General features: G+C 35.6%; 1 non-coding gene across 1 annotated transcript; it reads left to right on the top strand.

Annotated features, from left to right (window-relative positions):
* The first annotated feature begins 21,963 nt into the window (after positions 1-21,963).
* On the top strand, positions 21,964-22,067 carry LOC115070803. Its single transcript, XR_003849935.1, has one exon. It is a non-coding gene; the product is annotated as a U6 spliceosomal RNA (small nuclear RNA).
* The last annotated feature ends 1,023 nt before the right edge of the window (positions 22,068-23,090 follow it).

The following is a 23,090-nucleotide window of genomic DNA, read 5'->3' as shown; positions in this document are numbered from 1 at the left end:
CCATGCCTCCTATCCGTTCCATCACTTTTAACAATATAAGCACTAATGAAAGACTTTAAGTTGAAGCAAGTTTCATATTCTTTTGTCCACTTAACATTGTTACTTTTAGAAACAATATTCAGTAATATATCAATAAGTAATAAAATAAATAACATAAATCCTGAAATATAATCCTAAAGATAAACATACAGATGGAAATTTTTACTGATGAAATTCTATTGACCATAAATATTTCTTTAAAACCTTATAGATTGAATACATACAGGGTGCTAAAATTTTAAGCAAATGAGTGTTCTTAACCTCAGACTTGAACTATTTGTACTCTGTGAGTAAATCTGCAGGAATAAAATCTCGTAAATTACTACTAAATACAATGTTAATGATAATAACAGAAAGTGGTACTTTGAAAGAACACAATTTTTTTTGATCTTGTGAAATTGTATTTAATAGATGGGTCACATCCAAAATTAATATGGAATTCAGTAGAATTTCCATTAAAAGAGACTTATTTTGTGACTTACTGGCAAACACCGCTACAAATTTAAAAAAAGAAAACAAAACCCTGCTACATAGCCACTTTAAAAGTGTCATAAAATAAGGAACTATTATGAGTCAGAATTTACATAGAGATTTAAGTAATAATCTCTCATTTCTAATCAGTTTAGAAGATAGCAGGTTATATGATTTCTCACAGAGTATATTCCCAATAATAAGCATTCTATTTTTAATTTGTGTTTTTACTGATCATTTGTATATACAAACTTGCTAGTTAAGCAAGTCAGGTATCAGCTATCTGGAAATGAATTATAAACTTCAGCATTATGGAGACATTAAACAGATATGCTATTTTATTTTGAAATTCAGGATTTGTGTAACATTCCCTCCATCTCCTTGCAGTGTGACTACTCTTTACACTGAAAATCTTATGAAGACTTGATACCAGTGTGCTTTCAGGTTAAGTGCTACAAGTGCTCCTGCTTTATCAGAATTTCCTTAGGACTTATTGAGAGAGAAACATTCAAAGGGCTGAGGAAAAAAATACAAACTAATGCTTTGTTGTTGTTGGGCTATAAACACTCTATTTTGGTTGGTTATAATGCTGCCAAAATCCACAGTACTTAATTTATCTAACCTTCTGATAGTGAATGAACAAAGGTAAAAATAACAGGCTAGTTATAAACTAGTACTATGGTGATGACATTGTGAATTATTTAAAAAGGGCATATTCAATGTGACCATAGAGCCATCAATCATAATAGACATTGATGAGAAGAGGGGTTTCAGTCACTTCCTAGCTGCAAGGAGAACAATTCTATCTCACAGGTAGCTATGAAGTGCTGGGTGACCTGATGTCACCCGCATTGTTGCTCTACCCTTTGAACGGAGCAAGTAGATTCTCTCAATATTAGAATCGAATGAGTAAATAAATTCGCAGTTCACTGCCACTCTCCTTCTGAGTGCACACTTCAATTTGTCTAACAATGGAGGGGACAGAAAAGCAGAAATCTCTTAAAGCACGGATGAATTTTTTATGGAATGTTCAAATTCAGCTGCAAAGGATGAGGTTTTAAATGGTAGCAGACACTCTTCGAGGGAGCCCCAAGAGACGAAATCTTTAGGAAATATTTTCTGCTGAAGCTATTCCTTTCTAGGAAACATCCATAGCTTTTCTTCTGAAGCTTTGCTTTCACTACATTGTTCCACTGTTTTGTTCAAACTGATCGTTGAGATGCCAAATAAAATCCCTTTCTTTATCTTTAACATACAGAATACAGTAGTAGCATTTTGATGCCACTGCATAGGAACAATTAAAAAAAATACTCATGTGACATTGCTTGATTGGTCAACTCTTTCAGTAGGAAAATTATAATCACTAGAGCAAAGAAATAGGTGGCTAGTTAAAAACACCAAGACTAATAAATTTAACCTTGCAAATTCTTTCCAAGGAATTAGATTAATTTCATTTGATATAATTGTTCAGGTCATATTTTCCTGTGGGAAAAAATAAAGCTGCATATATTAATGTACATTATCTGAAATTTTGAGTATCACTTTTCCCCATAGAAAGTTCTGCTCTCTAGAAACCACAAAGGTATAAAATGTGCATGTTTCCCTTTATGGCTCAGTCTAGTATCTCAGTCTAATATGGTAACTGTTTGTGACATAAGAGCGCCATGCCTAATTTTTAACGAAGATTCTCTTAATATTAAAGAAGGCAGAACAATAAGCACCCCTTCTTCCCTTTCTCTCCCCCATCCCTGAAAGAATTACTCCTCTCACTTAGATCAGAAATATGAACTGCATTTGCTTTGTGTATTGCAAAGCATCACAGCTTGAAACGTGTACACACCTCATTTTTATTCACATTTGCTCAGTAATATATTCTGGAAGTCCATTCATTGCCACACAACCTCCAAAACCACTTTAAAAATGTGTACCACCACTTAATTGTTAATAACAGGTAAATCAAAGGTAAAAGATAACTAATTAATTTTCTAGCTCAGTTTTATTTTACTGTTACTGTTTTGAGAAAATATAACAAAACCCCATTAGTGTTTAAGGTAAGACCATGAAACAACATAATATAATGCAAGAAAGACATTTAATAGTGTAGAGGAATGTTAAATTACTAATTAACTCCAAGTTCCTGTATAAGAAAGCATAGTAATTTACAGGATTATTGCAATATGCAGCTTGGATTGCCACGAGGGTCAGCTAGGGAGCATTTCTTTCTATTTCCCCCCTTAGTGTGGTGGTTACTGTAAAAATCTTCTCACATTAAAACGCACTGTCCTACCCACAGTTCATTGCTGCTAATTAGCAGCAGTTGAGATTTTTGCTAGCAGTCATTTTTTTCTATATTAAGCTGCCAAATGTTACCAACTGCTCAAGATTCTCCATGCACAAAGTGTCCAGCTGCCCAGCTTGCACCACTACACTCTGCCTTTCAGCTGTATCCTGTCAACTTTAACACCTGTGCAAAGAAAACACTAATCAAATTATCCGTACTGGCTTTTGTTATCAGAGAGAAGGTTATCAAAAGTGTTCTGGATATTTTGGCCCAGACTTATCCACTGCTGGAAAATCACATATACTCACATGTATACACACACCACACACACACACACACACACACACACACACACAGAGTCACTCACACACACACACACACACAGAGTCACTCACACACTTACATCTTTTCATCTAAGTTCCCAGTTGAGACCAGTGGCTCTCTGAAACTTAAATCACTCCAATAACTGCAATGTCAAAGTCAAATGTTTTCGGTCTATTTAAACTTTTATTTAAGCAATAAGGCACGATAAAGTCATCTTTTAGTTTTACGTAAATATATAAGAAGAATGCCATAACTTTGATTAATAATTGATTAAATAAACCATTCCTACATCAAAGACAGGAAGAAGAGCTGTTGGCTGAAAGGCTAGACTATCAAATAGGACTTTGTTGTCTTCAACACAGCTTTAGAACTACAGCATTACAGAGCAAGGAGAACATTAATTTTTGAGGTCTTAAATAATCACATAAAACAAAACTGGCACCCTTTCCCCTTAATTAAACACTAATAGTGTTAAAACACTATAAAATTAGAAATAATCAGGCAGCCTAATCATTTCCTGTCTTTTTTCATTGACTTTATGACTAATTTATATTTAACCTTCCTGGAACCTATAATCAGAATGTACTTTTTAAAGAAATTCAAAGCAACAGCCACTATTGTTTAATACCTAGGCAAAAGGAAACAAGAATTTAAAATTTTTTAAGATTGAAAGAAGGTCTATAATGAGTTGTGCTGTTTATAATTTTAAATTAAAATAACTTCACTTATTTGCTACAGTAATGGAACACTTGAGGAATGCATAACCTAATTGTTCAGATTTTGTATTTATCACAATGTATTAGATATAATAGAATGGTTTCCTGTACAAATGTGTGTATGTATATCAATGGTGATATATATATATATATGTATATATATAGAGGGGGGTTAGATTTGAAAAGGGGCAGGTTTAGCTTGCATATTGATTTTTGTGATCATCTTTTTCAGCTTAGGTGAAATGCTTCATTGTTAAATTTATTTTTTCTTCACTTGTAGTTGAAAAAGGCAAAGGGGTTGTAAAATTTACCTGTGACATGAGTATTAGATTCATTGTGCTGACAGGAATGAATCTACTCAGACCGTGATCAAAACTATAGCCCTAGGGTAACACAGAATGAGTGTCAACTACATTCTGCTGTTATGTCTCACAAAATTCCTTCTAGGAATTTCAATTACAATATTCTAAATTGATATTTATACAGAAATTACAAAGACTAATCGAGAGGGCACATAAAAGGTGTAGAAGCGTAAATTTCAGCACTGTAATTTTATGTTTTAAGAAACAAATTTTTTTATGAAAAGGGGTCAATAAAATATTATTCAATATTCAATCTAGCATATCCAAGAGATGAGTAAAATTCTTGTTAATATAGCAAAGCTCTCTTCCAGGAGTGATCCAAATTTATTCAATCAAATTGTTAAAGGAATACCAGGTAGGATGGCATCACCATGATAATTGATCAACTACTATCTCTTTCTCCTCCCTTTGTTCCTATAGATACATCTACACTGGGAGACAGTTAGCAAGCACATTTAGCAATCTCTTTTAAAGTTTTAGCAGCACAAATTACTTTTACAAGAACTGGTATTAAAGTATACAGAAAATTTATTAACATCCCATAAATTATTCTACTTGTCCAAATGTCTGACCTTTTTGCAACAAAAGCCTTTAAACTATGAAGAAGGACTTTGCAGAGGATGGTGAACCTTGCTGAATATCAATAGTTTAGGAGAAAATTGGGGATACTGACACTTCACTTCAGTTCTATGAGTTAACATTCTCACTAACAGAACAGGAGGTCTTGAAACTTTTGGTTATTTAACAGATTTTGACACAGGAATGACCAGTGTCCATGAGCCAGTGATAGATTTGTTCTTTCTTCTTCTACCTCGATTCTTGCACAGGGAAGAGTTTCATAACATATACTCTTAAAATTGCGGCATAGCTAACTAAGGAGATTAAACTCTTCTTCCTCCAAGACACACTTTCTTTTTAAAGATATAAGACTGAGCTGGAAAGAGGGTTAACTGCTGGGAAGGTGTAGTTTTATGAAACCATTAGAATTCTTTGTAGAACTCTGTTAACAACATTGTCTGTTGTCACCCACATGCCCTGAAATTTGACTTTGTTAAGTGTTCATGTGTAAGAAATCATTTCCTCCGAGGCACTATTAAAATGTGATATATTGTTATTTTATGGGCTTTGAAGGGAAATATAAAATAATTTAAAATTGCTGTGAAAAAAGTAAATACATGTGGCATGACGAGCCCAGAGGCAGCTGACAGTCTCCGACTGCATTAGTAGCAATGAGAGGTGACTATGTGGTGTCCATGGAAGGAATTCCATGAAAGAAGCTTTGAATTCAGTTCCAAACCCTTGTTTCCTCATGTAATCAGGTAACCCTGTAGTATTAGCTATGCTACATGTTTTGTACATATCAATTCTCAATAATTATTAAGGACATGAAAATGAGAAATGAACTGGATTTAATGCAAATGTTAAGCAGCAGTGATAGCATTAAACGGAGCTGAACAAGGATGGTGATTATGATGATGATGGTATAGGTGGTAAACACCCTATGTGAAACCCTAACACTGAGCACACTACTCTGTACCAGGCCTCATCTAAGTACTAGAAGAAAAAAGCAACTAGCATATTAAGCAGCCTTCTACATTACTAGGTTAATATTTTAATTAATGAGTAGAGCACTAAATAAAACTAAGCAAACGATATTTATAATGCAATAAAGTTACATATTTTGATTCCCACTTCACTGTGAGAAATAGAGCCAGAAAGATGGAGTTGTTTATGCTACAGATGCTGGTGTATGTAAGGAGGGATTCAGTTTATATGTTTTTCTACTATATAATGTTGCCTCTTCAAGAAGACCACGAAAGAAAAAGAGAAAGCCATTTTCTTAAAAGAGGAAAAATGATAGGATAGAATTTACATCAACCACCCTCAGAAGTTTAAGCTTACACACAAAATGGATTCTGTTTGAAAAACAGCAAATTAGGTATATGGAAAGTAGAAGGGAATAAGAACAGGCTAAATTCCTTGTGCGATGAAGCTGAAGTGACAATTGAGAAGATCTCAACTAGCTGCTGCGTTGTAGTCACCACAGAATGCTGCAGAATGTTGTGAGATGATTTGGTAATCTGTAATCCATAGACAAATTGAGTATTCCAGGTAAAGGAAAAGCCTAACAGCTGGGTTATAGAAAGATATATTGGTTATTGTCAAAGCATATGAGGCTAGAGTGGAGAGGGATTCAATGTCAACGGCTAAAGGCCATTACAATAATATGATATTGAGCTGAAGTGATTTTAGTGAACTAACCAATACATAAATGTCTCAACACTGTTGTGAATTAGGTTTAAGTGGAGAGAGGGTGGCATACCTACAAGAGAGAAAGGACAGAGAGGAACGAAGGAAGGGGGAAAAGAAAGAGATGAGGGAAAGGGAGAGAGAAATAGAGTCGAGAAGAAAGAAAAGAGAGATAGAAGATAGAGAAGAAATTCAGATCATTATGAAATACTATAGTTTCTTTTTATAGTTTGTTATATTGTTGTTTTTTGTTGTTGTTATCTGTTTGGGGGGGTATGATGTCTTTGTTAGTTTTTCAGTTTGGGTTATTTTGAGACAGGGTCTTGCCATGCAGCTCAGAACTGAAATTTGTGTCCACACTGTCTCAGCCCTCTAAGTACTAGGATTACAGGTATGAGCCACCACCCCTGGCTCTGTGCTGTAACACCGAGACAGAATTTTTTCTCTGAGAAATCTCCTGTTTTGCTCTCAAGGTTTTGTATTGACCCACATCACAAAAAAAACCATCACCTTTGCTTGAAGAAGTCAACTAATAGTTGTTCTCCACATCTACAAAATTTCTTCACAGGAACACCTAGACTAGATTTATCATCAGTGGTTCTGATCTTCTGATGAGTACTCTTTAATAATGTCTTATTCTGAGCACACTTCTAGAATTCGGATTAACTAGAAAATTTCTCAACTTTGAAGAAGATAGTGCCTTGAAAGGAGGTAAGTGAGATCGATATAAAACAATCAATGAGTTAAATCTCCAGTAGTGACTGCTCAAATACACCAGGGCTGTGTAATACGGCCTTCATTTGCTGCTATAACACTTGAGATGAGACATGGAAGACAGGAGGGAAAGCAGTTATAAAGAAGGGTACCACTAAGGCTTGGAGACAGCAAGAGAAAAAGCACAAAACAGCCACAGCAGAGCAGAAGAGAATCTATTTAACATTTGATTTAGAAAAACATTTGATCTGGTCTAATTGTTCTATATTGTTTTCACTGAATTAATAAATTTAATCCAGCTTCTTGGTTTTAAATAGTAAATGTGCTTTATCTCCTGTTTCCTAACTTCCTTCCATTATTAAGATGTTAGACTTAGGTCTGAATTTGCTACAGACTTTTAAGTAACTAAGGGAGAGTCTTTTTACATGGTGCATTGCTGAAGAACTCATTCAATACCAACTACAGAGAAGCTGAAAAATGGAACATAGTCAGCTGATAATGAATCCTAAAGATGGCTCTCCCTGTAAACTCTCATGATCCCTGTAACCCGCAAATGACACTTGGCATGTCCGTTTTTGTACTTGTGGCTAATTAAGGATTTTGAGGTGAAGGGACTAAGTTGGATTATCTGGTTGGTCTTAAATGCCAGCATGACTATATTTAAAAGAGAGAAGCAAAAAGATAAAACATAGAATAGGGAAGCAAGGTGAGTATGAAACAAAAATTCAGGTGATGTGGCTACACGTCCAGAAATGCTGGCAGCTACCAGAAAATTGGGGGTGCCCAGGTAAGGGAACGATCTTTTTCAGAAGCTAAGACAGGACTATGACCCTGGCAATGCTTTGATTTGAATCCAGTGAAACTAGTTCTAACATGTCTACCCTATAGAATCAGCAGTTTAAGGAAATTTCCAGCACATTGAAGAACAGTACTGTGACTTCAGCAACACTTACCACCTGGGAATCTTTCTCTGAGGCAGAAAAGAACAAAATGTCACTTAGATAGCACTGACCACTAAAACCTCTGCTGCACTCTCAGTGGTGCTGACAGATTCTGGGAACGTAGGTGAACATAAGACGCCATTATCATTTTGCGTTTTCTGATTTGAATCTAACAGGCACTCTACTCTGGAAATATTTACAATATACTAAACATGACTTCGTGTTAACTTTATGCTAGAGATTTTGAGCAGTCAACAAAGAAAAATATCTGAAATTATTCAACAGTTTTGATATAGGAAATTGTGCTATGCCATTGATCTTTAAAAAACACGGCTGGGAATAAAGCTCAGTGGTAGAATACTTACCTAGCATGTATAAGGTTCCAAATTTAGTTCTCAACATCACAAAAAAAAAGAGGGGAAAAAAAGAAAATCCATAACACATTTTGAGTTTTGAAATGTATGAACTGAGAAACATGAATAGGGTGCTTAACTGACTCCTGGAAGTTAAAATCATTGAATATGTAATTTGCACAAGATTTATGGAGTTGACAGTGAATTATAGTGTTACTAAGCAAATTACTACATTCCGCTATGTCATTAAATTGAATATACATATAGTGAAATGTTAATGTGGTATATGGTATATGGTCTCAAGGTCTTAATTTCAATCTTTATGCTTCAACTAAATCATGGTACCAGTTGAACTAGTATGCTTGACTAAATAAATTTACTAATAAATTTATTACTATCACTAACAAATTTATCTTGAGGATACAAAAATTATTTTCACTGAAGATTGTGATTAATTTAAAGCGCCAGATGTGGAGGTGCACAACTTTAATTCCAGCACTGGGGAGGCAGAAGAAGGGAGATATCTGTGAGATCAAAGCCAGCCTAGTCTACATAGTCAGTACCAGGCCATCTGAGGCTACACACTGTCTCAACAAAAATATACAAAAAGTGAGGGCAAGGAGACATGGATCAGTGGTTAGGAGCGCTGGTTACTCTTGCAGAGGACATGGGTATGGTTCCCAACACCCACATGGCAGTGACAACTATCTGTAACTCCAGTTCCAGGAGTTTTGATGCTCTCTTCTGATCACCATGGGCATTGCAGAACACACATGCAGGCAATACACTCATACACATAAAATAAAAACAAAAAAATAATAAAATATTTTTAAAAGCATGTTAGAAATTTCCCAGAGATTTTGATTGTTGTTTTTGAAGGTTTGCATGTTTAATAATTATAGAATTTCTCTGATTTCATACCTGGCTTCTTCATACATGTCTGCTTTAAGAAACACCCTCAATTCAATAAAAAGAAACTTTATAGATTATCTGGTCTCACAATTTCTTTTTATGAAGTTTCAATAAGACTCCTGGGTATAAATGACTTGTGCCAAGGTCTATTGTGACTAGACCAGCCAGGAGTAGAGGAACTCAGATCATCTTATTCCTGCACTAAGATTGTCCACAAGCTCTAAGATTGTTTCCATTGCAAGCCTTGGCACTAGCTAACATTTCAAAAGAAAAGGTAAATAAATACAGTGAAGGTGATGGAACTCATTTGAAAATTGTTCTAAATTAAAGACAGCTAGGAAGATTATAAGCTTAAAAATTCTCTGAACGTATATGCTCACAAAACAATTTTTACATATTTAATTTAGTTTTTCACCAGATGAATATGGAATCATATGTTAATATTGTTTAAAGAGTTAGTGGGTGCCAAGCTTGCAATGGAAACAATCATACTGCTTATCAGATACATATCTCCACTCTTTCTTCACTGAAGCATATTAGCAATAGCCAAGCATGAAAGCAAACAAAGTGCCAATCAATAGAAGGATGGAAAATATGTGGTACATATGAGCAATGAAACACTGTTCAGACTTTAACAATGTGGATGATGCTGAAGGATATTAAGCTAAGTGAAATAAGCCAGGGACAGGAAGACAGACAGTGCACAACCTTACAGAATGCACTAAGAAAGTCAGATTCACTGCTACAGATAATGCAGTTCTAGTGACCAGGATCTGGAGGGAAAAAAATTGAAGGAACTATTTCTTGAAGAATGCATTTCAGATAGAGAGATAAGATCGCAAAATCTGTATCAGATCACTGTGTCCATAGTTAACAACATATTCTACACTTGAAATTGTTTAGAGAATAAATTTAACTGTTTTTACTCTAGAATATTTTAATACAACCTGAAATCATCCTATTTGCCTTAAGTATCTAGTAAAAAAAATCTATAATCCACTGTGTGCATGTATATTAAAGGAGAAAGACCAAATTTTGAGAATTTGTTTTGGTAAAATCATAGCTAAACCTATTTTCTCATCTGATGCATGGACTTTTGGAAATATTAAACTAAGTAGGGTTCACACGCATTTTGTGTGTTTGCGACTATGTGTGTATGTTTGTGCTCCTGTGATTGCTGTAATTTGTTTGCTTAACTGTGAGGACTTACAGCACAAAAAGAAATTGCAAGCCTTAGGGGCTGGGGAGATGGCTCAGCAGGAAAGAGCACGGGCAGCTCATGCAGAGGATCCAGTTTTGGTTCCCAGCCCCCACATGGTGGCTAACAACTGTCCATAACTCCAGTTCCAGAGGATCCGACACTTTCCTCTTACCTATGCAGGCATTGCAGGACACAGGTGCATTTACATAAATGGAAACAATACACTCATACACATAAAAATAAAAATAATGAAATGCATTTAAAAAAATAGCAAGTGTTTCAAAAATGCAGAAAGAAAAAAGGGGGAAGGAAAGCTTTCTCCCTTCAATGATCAAAAGACTTAAGGTGAGCGCTGACTATATTTAGATAAAACTAGAATTCACCTATTATTGTCAGGAAAAGTAATATATCTAGAGATTACAAGTGAAACAAATACTTAAATAAGTGATTAAGGAAAAACAGCAATTTAGTTTGACTAATAAAAGATGATGGCCTTTAAAATGACTCAGATTTCAAAAGTCTGTCACTTTAATTTCTATAATCTGTATTTTATTCTACACAGAGCAAAATAATTAATATATTTAGAAGCAAGATTAAATTCTAATGGAAATCAGAACTCGGAGCCAAGGGACCCAGGTTCTTCTTATGTGACCTTGAGCAAATCGCTTCCTCTTCCCGGGCTTCAGTCTATCACTTCCAAAATGAGGTGGGTCAAAGGTCCTTCCATCTTTAATACTTGGTGACACTACGATTCCAGTTCTTAGCTTTTCTCTCACTGAACTTGACACTTTGTTGACACAGTCAGAAATTTCGCATGTTTTCTAAAAGCCGTAACCGAGTACTGCCAACTCATTAATACAGACTTCCAAGAGGAACTAAAATATTTTTCACTGGATGTGTGTTGTATAAACCACATTTATTAATGGATTCCTCAGTGACAATAAATAAATTATTGACAGACATACAGAAGACAGAGATTATATATGGATATATTGTTAACTGATGATGTAGATATATACTTTTAAAATAAATCCAACCATATGAGGCTTATATATTATGAGTAATACAGGGTTGCACAACAAAAGTGCCTTCCTATAGTTTTCTATATATTCCAATTAGCTAATGATATACAGATAAAACATATTTGTACATATTTCTGCTTAAAAAATAATCATAAATTTTTCTACGTGTGCATATGCATGTGTACTTACATATATGCAAAATAAAAAGTTCAGAAAGAATAGCAAGATGACTTATAAGCCATGCTCTGTTTCATGTGATCCTGTAGCACTTTGTTTGTAACACTGGGCACATAGGCACCTACTAATCAAAAACAACAAAAAATAAAGATTTATAGCCTTATACAAATTTGTACACATTTATTTTATAGCTGTTTGTTTTCATTCTTCATAAAAGGTTGGTGTGTGTGTGTGTGTGTGTGTGTGTGTGTGTGTGTGTGTGTTTATTTTAATTTTCACGGAATAATTGATTGTGTCCAAGGCTTTGGTCAAAGCATTTTAGGTTAACATGCCACTGAGCATCCAAAACACTCTCAGGATTTTTTCCACTACCAGATGCTGGTGGAGTTGTGCTGGAAGGTATGCTTTCATGTGGTTTTGTTTATTGTTTTTGCAAATGGGAGACCTATCTTTGCTTTCTTTAGTGGTAATGGTAGTCAGAAATCTACCTGCCCCAGGACGATCCTTTTCCTAGGACCACTCAGTAATGCCTTTCTTCATCCTTTCCCCTTTCCAGCCTTATCCTGCAGTCTCATCTTCCTTTCTAACATACATATATGTTATTTATTCTCACTCATTCAGATTGTGTGAGTTTGCTAGTAGCAATCATATGCTTTCCAAATTGGAGCTGAAAAATGGTTCTTGCCTTTTTTATAGTATTTAATTTAAAACCCAAACACGTCATTGCAATTAACTTTATTTTTTAACAAATAGAGCACCACTTATACCAAGGTGGAGGAGAGTCACAGTATTGATTTCTTAGTTGTTTGTATTTCTTAGACAAGCCATACAAGCTGACAATGAAGCATGTCTACAGTGGAATTTGGTAGAAGGCCGGAGCAGGCTATGCAGCCCATAGTCTGGGCCTAGGCAGAGGTGAACTTCTACCTTCGAGATAAGGACACTATGCCACTTGCTCAGTCTCATAGGCAAATTACTTCGTGGTATGTTTGTGAAGAAAGGAAAATGTCTTTTTTAACAGCTCTCCAAATCATAGCAAATGGGCTTAAATTTATTAATTGACTTTATCCATTTTACTTTGAAAAAGTAAATAAAGTAGAATAAATGAGCCATACAGCTCCAGCCTGCTGAATATTTTAAGTGAAACTGTAAATTAATGAGGTGATTAAGGAAAAAAATGGTGAAAGATGAGAAAAAAAGGGGGCCTTAAATGCTTAATCTCAATGAACACAATTGTAAACACTTTTTATTCTATGAATGAAAGTAAGTACTTTGCTCCAATATACACTCCTTCACCTGAGCACCACCACTTAGTAGGGGATCTTTGAGTGACATTCTTGGTGCCTGAGTGGACCTTTCCCTGACGCCTTTCTAAGCAGGCTCCAACCACCAGCGGGCCTGCAGGACTTGCTCCTGCTGAGGACCCGGTTCACATGCCTTCCCTCCCTTATCCTACTGTGGCCATGCTGGGCTGGTTTGAAGGAAAATATACCAGAATAGCAGAGATGCATCTCACATGAAGCACTAGGCCACAGCTGAAGTGGCAGAGATGTCATTGTCAATCAATATGATCTTCTTTTCTTTGTATCAAGTCTAACACAGTTTATTAGAACAATCATCCCCACAGTAGTTACAAGTCGATTAGGTCTAGAGATTCAAATCTATGTACTTTCTAAATAATCCCAGTTACCTACCCCTTTGCACTCACAAAAGATTTTCATATTCAAAACTTTCACATACAAATAATAATACATGTTAAAAAATTATCACAGCTGAAATATTAAAATTATATTGTCATTAATGACAATTATTAATTTTTATCTTTAAAATAAAAGCAAAACAATTGCTAGTTTTTGTCTAAGGGTAGTAACAACAGTGTGTTTCATTAAGAAACAGTTTAGCCTTCCCTCACGCTGTACATCTCCTCACAAAATAAAATGTTTGCTGGCTAATGTGGACTTGAAGTAGCTGTTTTAGTCAGAAGGTCAAATACTGAATGTGCTGCCAGGGCCAAGTTCAGAGAAAATGCATGAAAAACATAGAAAGTAAAACTCTACAGTGAGCTATAAATACTCATAAATACATGAAAATTTCTAGTTCATTATGCTCCTGTTTTATCCTTTCTGCCAAAGTCAAAAAAGCACTATAACTTCATTTTAAAAGAAATTTACTGTACATTAGGGAGCAAGCCACATGGTGGGCCAAAGCTTCGCCAGTGCTCAGCAGGTCAAATAGGCACGAATTGTGGATTTGAACTTGGATCATCCCATACAAGTTAGAGGTGAATGCTGTGTTTTTAATGCAGTTTGTATGTGTGTGTGTGTGTGTGTGTGTGTGTGTGTTTCTACATTCAAAATATTATTATATTATCATATTTCCAGAAGCTATCTCACCACTGAAATATAATAGCAAAATTACCAGTAAGCTTTTTTATTTTTCTTATATTGTAAACTACATAAAAATATTCATTAAGAAATAGCTAGCCTATCTATAGTAATGATGGTAAAGGCAGTTGCTTCATGCAAGTCTTGGAACATCAAGTGATATAAACTTAAAAAGTTCTAATCTAAAATATTTTTACTTTAGCATGATGCTTTAATATTACTTCAAATATAAAGTGATGTTTTTATTAGAGTTTATTAATTTGTTTTTAATTTGACTAAATGAAAGATTAATTTCCTAATGTATAAATATCTTACTATGAATTGAAGATGTTTTAAATGAAATATAAATTTAAGGAAATTCATTGGGTTTGTCCCATAGATTGCATTACTCAGTGTGGTCTAGAGACCCATAACACCACCAAGCAGTACCAGGACAGAATCAGCCCCCTTTCAGAACTATAAAATATCACTCTGCATTTTTAACTGATTCTTACTGTCAGTCTTGTATACATAAAAGTTTGAGAAGCATGGCTATAAAACAGTAGTGTCAATAGCAAGGATAAGGCATACCAAATGTTGTACAGAAAAGTAAAACAGTTCTTGACATCCAGCAAATCATATGGGTACCAATTAATTTCATGCAAGACACTGATAAAAACATCTGCCCTACATATAGTCATACGCATTTTAGAGTAAGTTTAGTTTTGCCTCAAATATGTAAGTTAGACTAAGAAATAATCAGTACTTAATAATTCCCAAAGACTTGAAAATTTGCAGATTTCCTCTCCAGTGACATTTCACCTAATCTATCAAAAGTTTCATTTCATTTCTATCCTGTTCATCAATGGAATACAGTAATATTTAAAAGTGAAACCACAAAATCAAATACTTCATTCGTTTCTTAAAGATATTTGGCCCATGGACACACAGGACCTATCTTACATCCACAGAAATTGCCTCTCTAGGTCAGGTCGGAAGTCCATTACCATGGCAATGTGCAGGACTGCCTAGGAGGCTACCTGAGCTCATACCTGGCCTTGTACAACAAAGATCATTAATCTCCAGGTCTCCAGATCTGGTTCTTTTGAAGAGCTATAAACACACCTACTGTGTTAGCCTTTCCTGAGATATTTTGAAAGAACTCTGATCTGCAGTGTTCTAGCAGATCAAACAGCCAGATCTGACAGAGACTGGGTGTGGAGTTTACCCTTCTGCCACATACGAAAATTCCACTTGAAAGCTCCACCATCTCTTTTAAAAACCCTAATTTTAAGAGCAAATACTAGCAACTTCTGAATACATCACATACTATATTTATCTGTAGAGTCACTTCGTTTATGTGTATATTTTACAAACCATTTTGAGATCAGAGTCTGAATTTCATTCTCAGGAAAATGTATATTCCTAAAATTGCATGTATAATTTCAAGGATTTCTCTGGCTCTGAATGGTTATTCCAGGGAATGAAATGGAAAATCCTAGCTTCAACATTTTCTGTATAAAGTTACCCATCCCTGTCATGTACTGAAAAAGAAATTTAAGTAACAACATACAACTAGAGAACACACCTTGGTCCTGCCTTGATAAGTTCTTTATCATCAAAATTGTTGTTTTTCTTAATGTAATGTAAATTATTGATTCTATGCATATTAGCCTTCTAACAGTACGGAATATTTCATTGCACACCTTTAATCCCAGCACTCGGGAGGCAGAGGCAGGCGGATCTCTGTGAGTTCGAGGCCAGCCTGATCTACAGAGTAAGTTCCAAGCAGCTGGAGCTACAGGGAGACCCTGTCTCAAAAAGACCAAAAAAAAAAAAATTTCTATAAATAACAATAAAAATACATGAGTTAATTCTCTTATATTCCTCAAATTTCAAGATGAGGATATTTACTGCAAGAGTATTACCTTTATACACAGTGAAGCCAAAAGAAGCCTAATTAATGGCAGCACACAGCTGAGAGTAGTCTGCAGTCTCTCCTGATGAGTCCATTCAAAAGAAGAACAGTAAGAGTGTTCTACCTGGGCTCATTACTACTGTGGAGATGGGAAAACAGTGGGCTGGAAGTCACAGAACCTTTTTTATGAGCCTGTTGATTCTAAACTTATTTTATAATTCAAATTACTTTGCTTGGGTTGTCATAAGTCAATGTTACATGAAAATAGAGAGTTAGGTGCATTGTTGAAACTGAACAGGTCAGAGCAACAACACTTTAGTAGGCAAAATGCCTACCATAGAGTACAGCTGCAACTGTCCTTAGCTTAAAATGAAAGATGAACTAAAGGTGATTTCCCACTCTATAGAAAAGTGGTTAGGTCCAAGACAGCATTAATTACTTTTCTATTGCTGTGATAAAACACTGTGACCAAGGGAACTTATAGAAAGAAGAATTTATTTGAGCTTTCAGTTCCAGAGGGATCAGAGTCTGTCAAGCAGGGAGGGATGGTGGCAAGAGATATCTGAAGCAATAAGTGGGCTTACATATTCAGGCAGGCACAGGAATCAAGAGCACAGCTGGAAATCTGGCAAGGCTTAGGAGCTCTCAAAGTTTGCCCCAGTGATGTGACATGCTTCCTTCAGCATGGCCACCCCTTCTAAGACCACCTAAAACAGCACTAACCACTGAGGACAAAATGTCCAAACACTCACAGCCTATGGGGGATATTCTCATTCAAACTGGCACAGGACAATACACTTGGAAATTATATCAAAAGGGAATTTTTGACATATTTTAGCTAATAGATAAGCCACATAGATTGGAAGAGGGCTCTTTGTAAAATTTGTCATCAATACACATTATTAAATAGCATCTGCTTATTATAAATCAGAACTTTTAGGGTTGTATTATATTAAATTCAATATTTCAATGAGGCTGATAAAGAAGCTACTTCAATTTAAGACTATGTCAGTAGGAGCATCATGACCAGAAACTAAAGAGATACTTCACGATAAATCTTGAGGCAAAATTGAAAGCATTGTCAGTATTGTTCTTAAATACTGGTAGTAAATATGCAGTAAATAAGATTAGAAACTTGAAACTTTGAAAATGGAAGGAAGTTTAAATATGATTTCAAATATATGAAGAATTATTAGTAGAATAGAAATTATAACACTGCATGGTTCTTGAAGAAATAATAAGCCAAATCAACAAGGGGAAATTATAGCTCTATAATAAAAACGGATTTGACTACTTCATACTGATTAACTTTCTGTCAATGGATCTGTGCAAGACAAAGTTAGGACAGAGAAGTAAGTGGTCCTGGGGATCCACATGTGAATTCATTTAGGTTTTATTTACCAGACCCACAAATTTTCTATTTATATATGTCAAGCACTACTTCAGTTGGCCACTCACTTATTTTTTCTTAATAATACTACTAATTAAACAAAGTCATAGATCTTTAGCTACTATTCCATGTTTGTAGCTGAAGTATACATCATATACTATGCTTTTCTAATAATTAAGGTCACAATGTGATTAAGTACACAATCTCTGCTACTTAGAGATTCTGTTCTTTCAATAAAAAACACAGAACCTCTTTCTATTGTGATTCTCACAGTGTTCTTGTCTACAAAGGACAGCCACAAAGTTTTCATGCAAAGATGCTGTGAATGTTCTAATATTAGCTACTTTTTGTTGCTGTGATAAAACACCATGACCAAAACCAACTTATGGAGGAGTTTGTTTTGGTTTATGGTTCCAGAGTGAGAATCCATAATGACTATAGAAGCATGTTGGAAGGAGAGGCCAGAGCAGGAAGCTCAAAGGTCACATCTTCAGTCACATTAAGAAAAGCAGAGAGTAACCTGCAATAAGGGTGAGGCTATAAACTCTCAAAGTAACATACTTCGTCCAAACAGTGCTCTGCCTCCTAACACTGCTCTACCTCAACACACAGCACCTCCAACCAGGGACCAGTTGTTCAAATATTTGAGCCTATGGGGGGATATTTCTCATTCAAACCACCACATTCCACTCCCCAGACCCGATAGACTGGCCCTCATGGGCTGGACCCCATAGGTTGTCATACCACACTGAAAAATCGAAGTCCAACCTTAAAAGTCTCAATAGTTTTCCACAGTCTCAACACTGTTCAAAAGTCCAAAGATGCTTTTGAGACCCAAGCAATCTTTTAATTATTACCTTCTGTAAATTCCAAAAGCAAATCACATACTTGCAATATACAATGACACAGAATATATATTCCAATTTCCAAAGGAATGAATTAGGGGGAGTAGTATGTGGTTGTCTGAATGAGAATGTCCCCCATAAACTCCAGGTACTCATTTTGTCCCCAGTAGGTTGCTCTGTTTTGGGAGACCTTAGAAGGTGTGGCTATCCTGGAGGAAGCACATCATTGGGGGTGGGCTTAGGGAGTTCATAAACCTCGCTGGATCTCCAGTCTCTGCTCTGCTTTCTGTACCTGCTTGAAGATGTGAGAGCTCAGCTTCTGCTTCTAGTCCAGCCATCCCTGCTGCCATATTTCCCTGCCATGATGGTCTCTTGCCCCTTTGGAAATGTAAGCTAAATAAACTCTTTTATAAGTTTCCCTTGGTCATGGTTTTTCTGTCACAGCAATAGAAAAGTAACTAATACACAGGGAATAGTTAGGAGCTACTGGACCAAACCAAAACAGAAACCAGCAGGGCAAATACCAAATTCTATAGTCCATGTCTAGTGTCTAGGACCTTGGCTTCAAAGGGTCAGCCCCTCCAGCCCTGCTGCCTGCAACATACATCTCTCTTGGACTGGTTCCACTCCCTGTATACAGCTCTCCTTATCAAATGTCTCATGGATATGGAATTTCTAATATCTTGGGGTCTCCAGTACAATCAAGGCTTCACTTTGTCAGTTTCATGCATTGGCTTCTCAGAGCCTACTGCTCTCTCAGAGCCTTCACACAGAGACCGTCCTGTCACACACTGTCTGGTCTCATTGGCTCTATAAACTGCAGAGGAAGAATCCATGACCCCATCACTCTTGCATTTCATGTCTCCAAAGCCAGTACCAAACAGACAACACTGAGAAGTTCAGCTGCCAGTTTGGGATGGATCTTTGTTCCTTTCAACCATATTAGCAGAAGCTTTCCTACATTGAAACAAATGCTTTCAAGGAGAAAGTAACCCCTAAGGCTTTGAATTTTTACAAACTGAAATCTTAGTTGAATAAAGTCAGGGCAGCCTTTCCATTGTCCCCTTGAAGAGCAGAGGCCTCTCCTTATGTTACTAACGTCCGTAACAGTTACAGTCTATTTTAGCACATGCTTTGGTTGTAATGTTAAGCTCCTACTACTCTTTTTCTCCCCAAACTTTACATTTTGTATATCTTTTTCACTTGCTCCTTTTCATTTTAGACCTGCATAAGATTGACAATAACAACCATGCCACAGACTCAAAGTTATGATGCATTAAAATTTCTTCTTTTTAAGAAATTAAGCCATTACTTTTCAATTCAGTCTCATGTAAATTCTCAATACATGGCCAGAGAAAAGTCAGAGTCTGTGCCAAAATATTACATGAATGGCCTCTGGTCCAGTTGTTGATACAGTCTTTGCTCTCCTCTGAAGCATCCTGACCTGGGACTCCACCATCCAAATTACTCAGTGTTATTGTCGTACAAGCTCCCTGTAGAACAGCCCACTAAACTCTGCTTAAAGTATTGGCTGCAAAGTGAGCTTGAGGCTAGCCTAGAATAAACAGAAAGACCCTGAAAAAAAAAAAAAAAAAAAAAAAAAAGAAAAAGAAAAATCACATTGTCAGGTGCTTAAAAGCAATACTCTATTTTTCTGGTGCAAACTTTTATATTACCTATTTTCTGTTTCTGTAATAAATCTAAATGACCAAAAAGTGACTTACGGAAGAGTTTATTTTGGCTTATGCTTCCAGAATATGATTCCATAATGGAGGGCGAGGCATGCTGGCAAGTGACTGAAGAAGTAAGATCAGAGAGCTCATCTTTAACCACATGCAGTAAAGCAGAGAATGAACTGGAAGTGAGGTGAGACTATAAACTCTCAAAGGTCACCCTCAATGATGTCTTTCCATTAGCAAGCCTATGCCTTCTAAACCTTCCTTAACATCCCCAAATACCACTACCAACCGTGGAGCAATGTTCAAATATATTAGTCCACAGGGGATGTTTCTTATTCACTACTGTAGTTTTCTTGACCTCATTTGGGAAATACTTAAAGGAAGATGTCAGGATCACTCATGAGGACACATTCCAGCATTCCCTTCTTCCTTAGCCTACAACATGCCAAGGTTTTTCCAATATTAATTCCTCATTGATTTCAGGTCTTTGTTGAGTCCATGATTTTTAAATTGTATGTGTTTACAATATGCAAAACATGTCAGATATGTATAATTCTAAAATGGCTAAGCTAATCAATGAACAATTCCATTTCTCAACTAATTCTGTTGAAATGAAAACATTTAGTGTCTACTCCTATGAAGTTTTAAGTACACGATAAATGGCTGATTTAAAATATAGCTACCATGTTGTAAAATTTATTTCCTGAACTTTTCTTCCTATATAACTTAAAATTTTTATCAATGATGCGCCTTCTCATCCTCCCATAGTCCTCGCCCCTGTTAACTATCATTTCACTCTCAACTTCTTTGAGTTTTGAGCACTATATGTAAGTACAATTTTGCTGTAGTTGTCTTTTTATTCTTGGTTTATCTCATTTAATATCTTCAAGAGCTGTTCAAATGTCGCAGCAGGATTTCCTTCTTTTTAAGGACTGAATAGGATCCCATTGCTTGTATTTATTTGATTTGTCCATTTACTCAACAATCAACATTAGGTTGCTTCCTTATGTTGACTACTATGAATGTGGCTGCAAGGAACACAGTACGGGGATAAGCCTTACCCACATTCTTTCCTTTGGGTTGCATGATATTTTTACTTTTCACTTCGAAGCAGCTCCATACTCTTAGAGACTTAGTTTCCCAATTTGCATTCTCACCAAAGATTTCCTTTGTGCTGTATCTTCTCCCGTGCTTGGTGTCCTTTGCCTTTTTCACAGTAGCTGTCCTGTCTAGGTATAAGTTGAAGTTCCTTGATTAGACATGATGAGCATTTATTTTTCGTACATCTGTCAGCCATTTGTGTTGCTTTTGAGAAATTTTGATTCAAGTAATTTGCTTATTTTTTTAATTCAGTAATAATTTCATTATAATTGGATTATTTGTGTTACTTCTGTATTTTGGACATTAATTCCTTACTGAATATATACATTACAAGTAGAATATTTTAATCCACAGGATCTCTTTTCAGTCTGTAGATTGTTTCCTTTGCCATACAGGAGAATTTTAAATTTTATAATCTGACAAGTTGATTTTTGTTTGCTATGTTTTCATATCTATATCATATATGTACATACATATGTCACTAGCCAGGTGAAGTGTATCAGTCTCAAAAATAAAATATTTATGCACCAATTTTTAAATGTATAAAAATATGATAAGACCATAAAATTCTGACGGAAGAGTAAAATAAAAACTAAATCAATGGAGATACATTCTAAGTCAATAGAAATGTTGATATACATTGTTGATAATGTTGCTATACATTATCAAGAATTTTTTTCTTCCCAGCTTGGTCTATAAAATATCACAATCTGAATTAAAATTTAATAATTTATTTCTAAAAATTGATTCTAAATCTTGGGTGGGAAGACATAGATTGGGACTTTCCAACACACCACTGAACAGAGAGAAGAAACAGAGAACTGACATTACCTGACCTCCAGGCTTATTATAAACCTGCAGAAATTAAGAAAATGTAATATTAGCAAAAGAATAGACAGAGATAGTGCTCACTTCGGCAGCACATGTACTGAAATTGGAATGATACAGAGATTAGCATGGTCCCTGAGCAAGGATGGCACGCAATTTTGTGAAGCATTCTATATTAAAAAAGAAGAAGAATAGACAGAGACCATAGAACAAAAGTAAGAGACTGAGCTTATATGCACATGAATACAGCCCAAGTTATGGATATCAGCAAATGCTATGCAGATGAAGAGTAACAGTACATCTCATTCATCATTGGTGGGAATGAAAAGTAGGAGCCAATTTGACAAGACAGTTTTGACAGTTTTCACAATTGTAAACCTCCTCTTACCATAGGACCCAGCAGCTACATTTTAAAACATTGAAAAGTTATATGCAGTCATAATACTGCCCATGGAAATTCATAGCAGTTTTGTTCATAATTAACAAACTGAGATGTCCTTCAGATGCAGTTATAGACAATTTTCATGCACGAAAATAATATTATAGCTATCATTTAGTGCTAACAAGAAATAAGTTATCAAGGCATGAAAAGGAGTAGAGAAACCTTAACATATCACTAAGTGAAAGAAGCAGATATGAAAAACCAACATACTGGATGTTCCAACTTTGTGACATTCTGAAAAAAGCATAGCAGAGACAGTGAAAAGATCAGTGCTTGACAGAGCTAGATGGGTGGAAAGGATGATTCTGCTGAGCGCAGATGATTTTTGAGGCTGTGTAATGGCTCTATATGACCACATAACTGTGTGGGCATGTCATCATGTATTTGTCGATATCGATAGAGTGTCCTTCAGCAAGAGAGAACTCTAATTCAAGCTATGGAATTGGACTTGTGACAATTATAGGTCAACAAAGGCTTATTAGTTGTAAAAACTGTATCATTTTGTTGTGGTCTATTATGTTGATAGTAGAGAAATCTATGAATTAATGGGGGGAGGTAAAAAGAGTATTGGAACTCTATTTCCACTTATTTTACTGTAAACAAAATGCTCAAAAAAAAAAAAAAGCACAATTACTGTTGCTTCCATTGTAAACGTGACTAGGTGCCACTTCCATTTATCACAGGGGTCTATTGAACAATCTGTCCTGCTTCAGTTTTCTTTATCATAACTGGAAACCACATACTTTAATTTTGATGATCTC

Source organism: Nannospalax galili, unplaced genomic scaffold (assembly GCF_000622305.1).
Source record: "Nannospalax galili isolate Female #2095 unplaced genomic scaffold, S.galili_v1.0 scaffold2498, whole genome shotgun sequence".
Classification (NCBI taxonomy): Eukaryota; Metazoa; Chordata; class Mammalia; order Rodentia; family Spalacidae; genus Nannospalax; species Nannospalax galili.
This window is presented reverse-complemented; position numbering and strand designations above follow the sequence as displayed.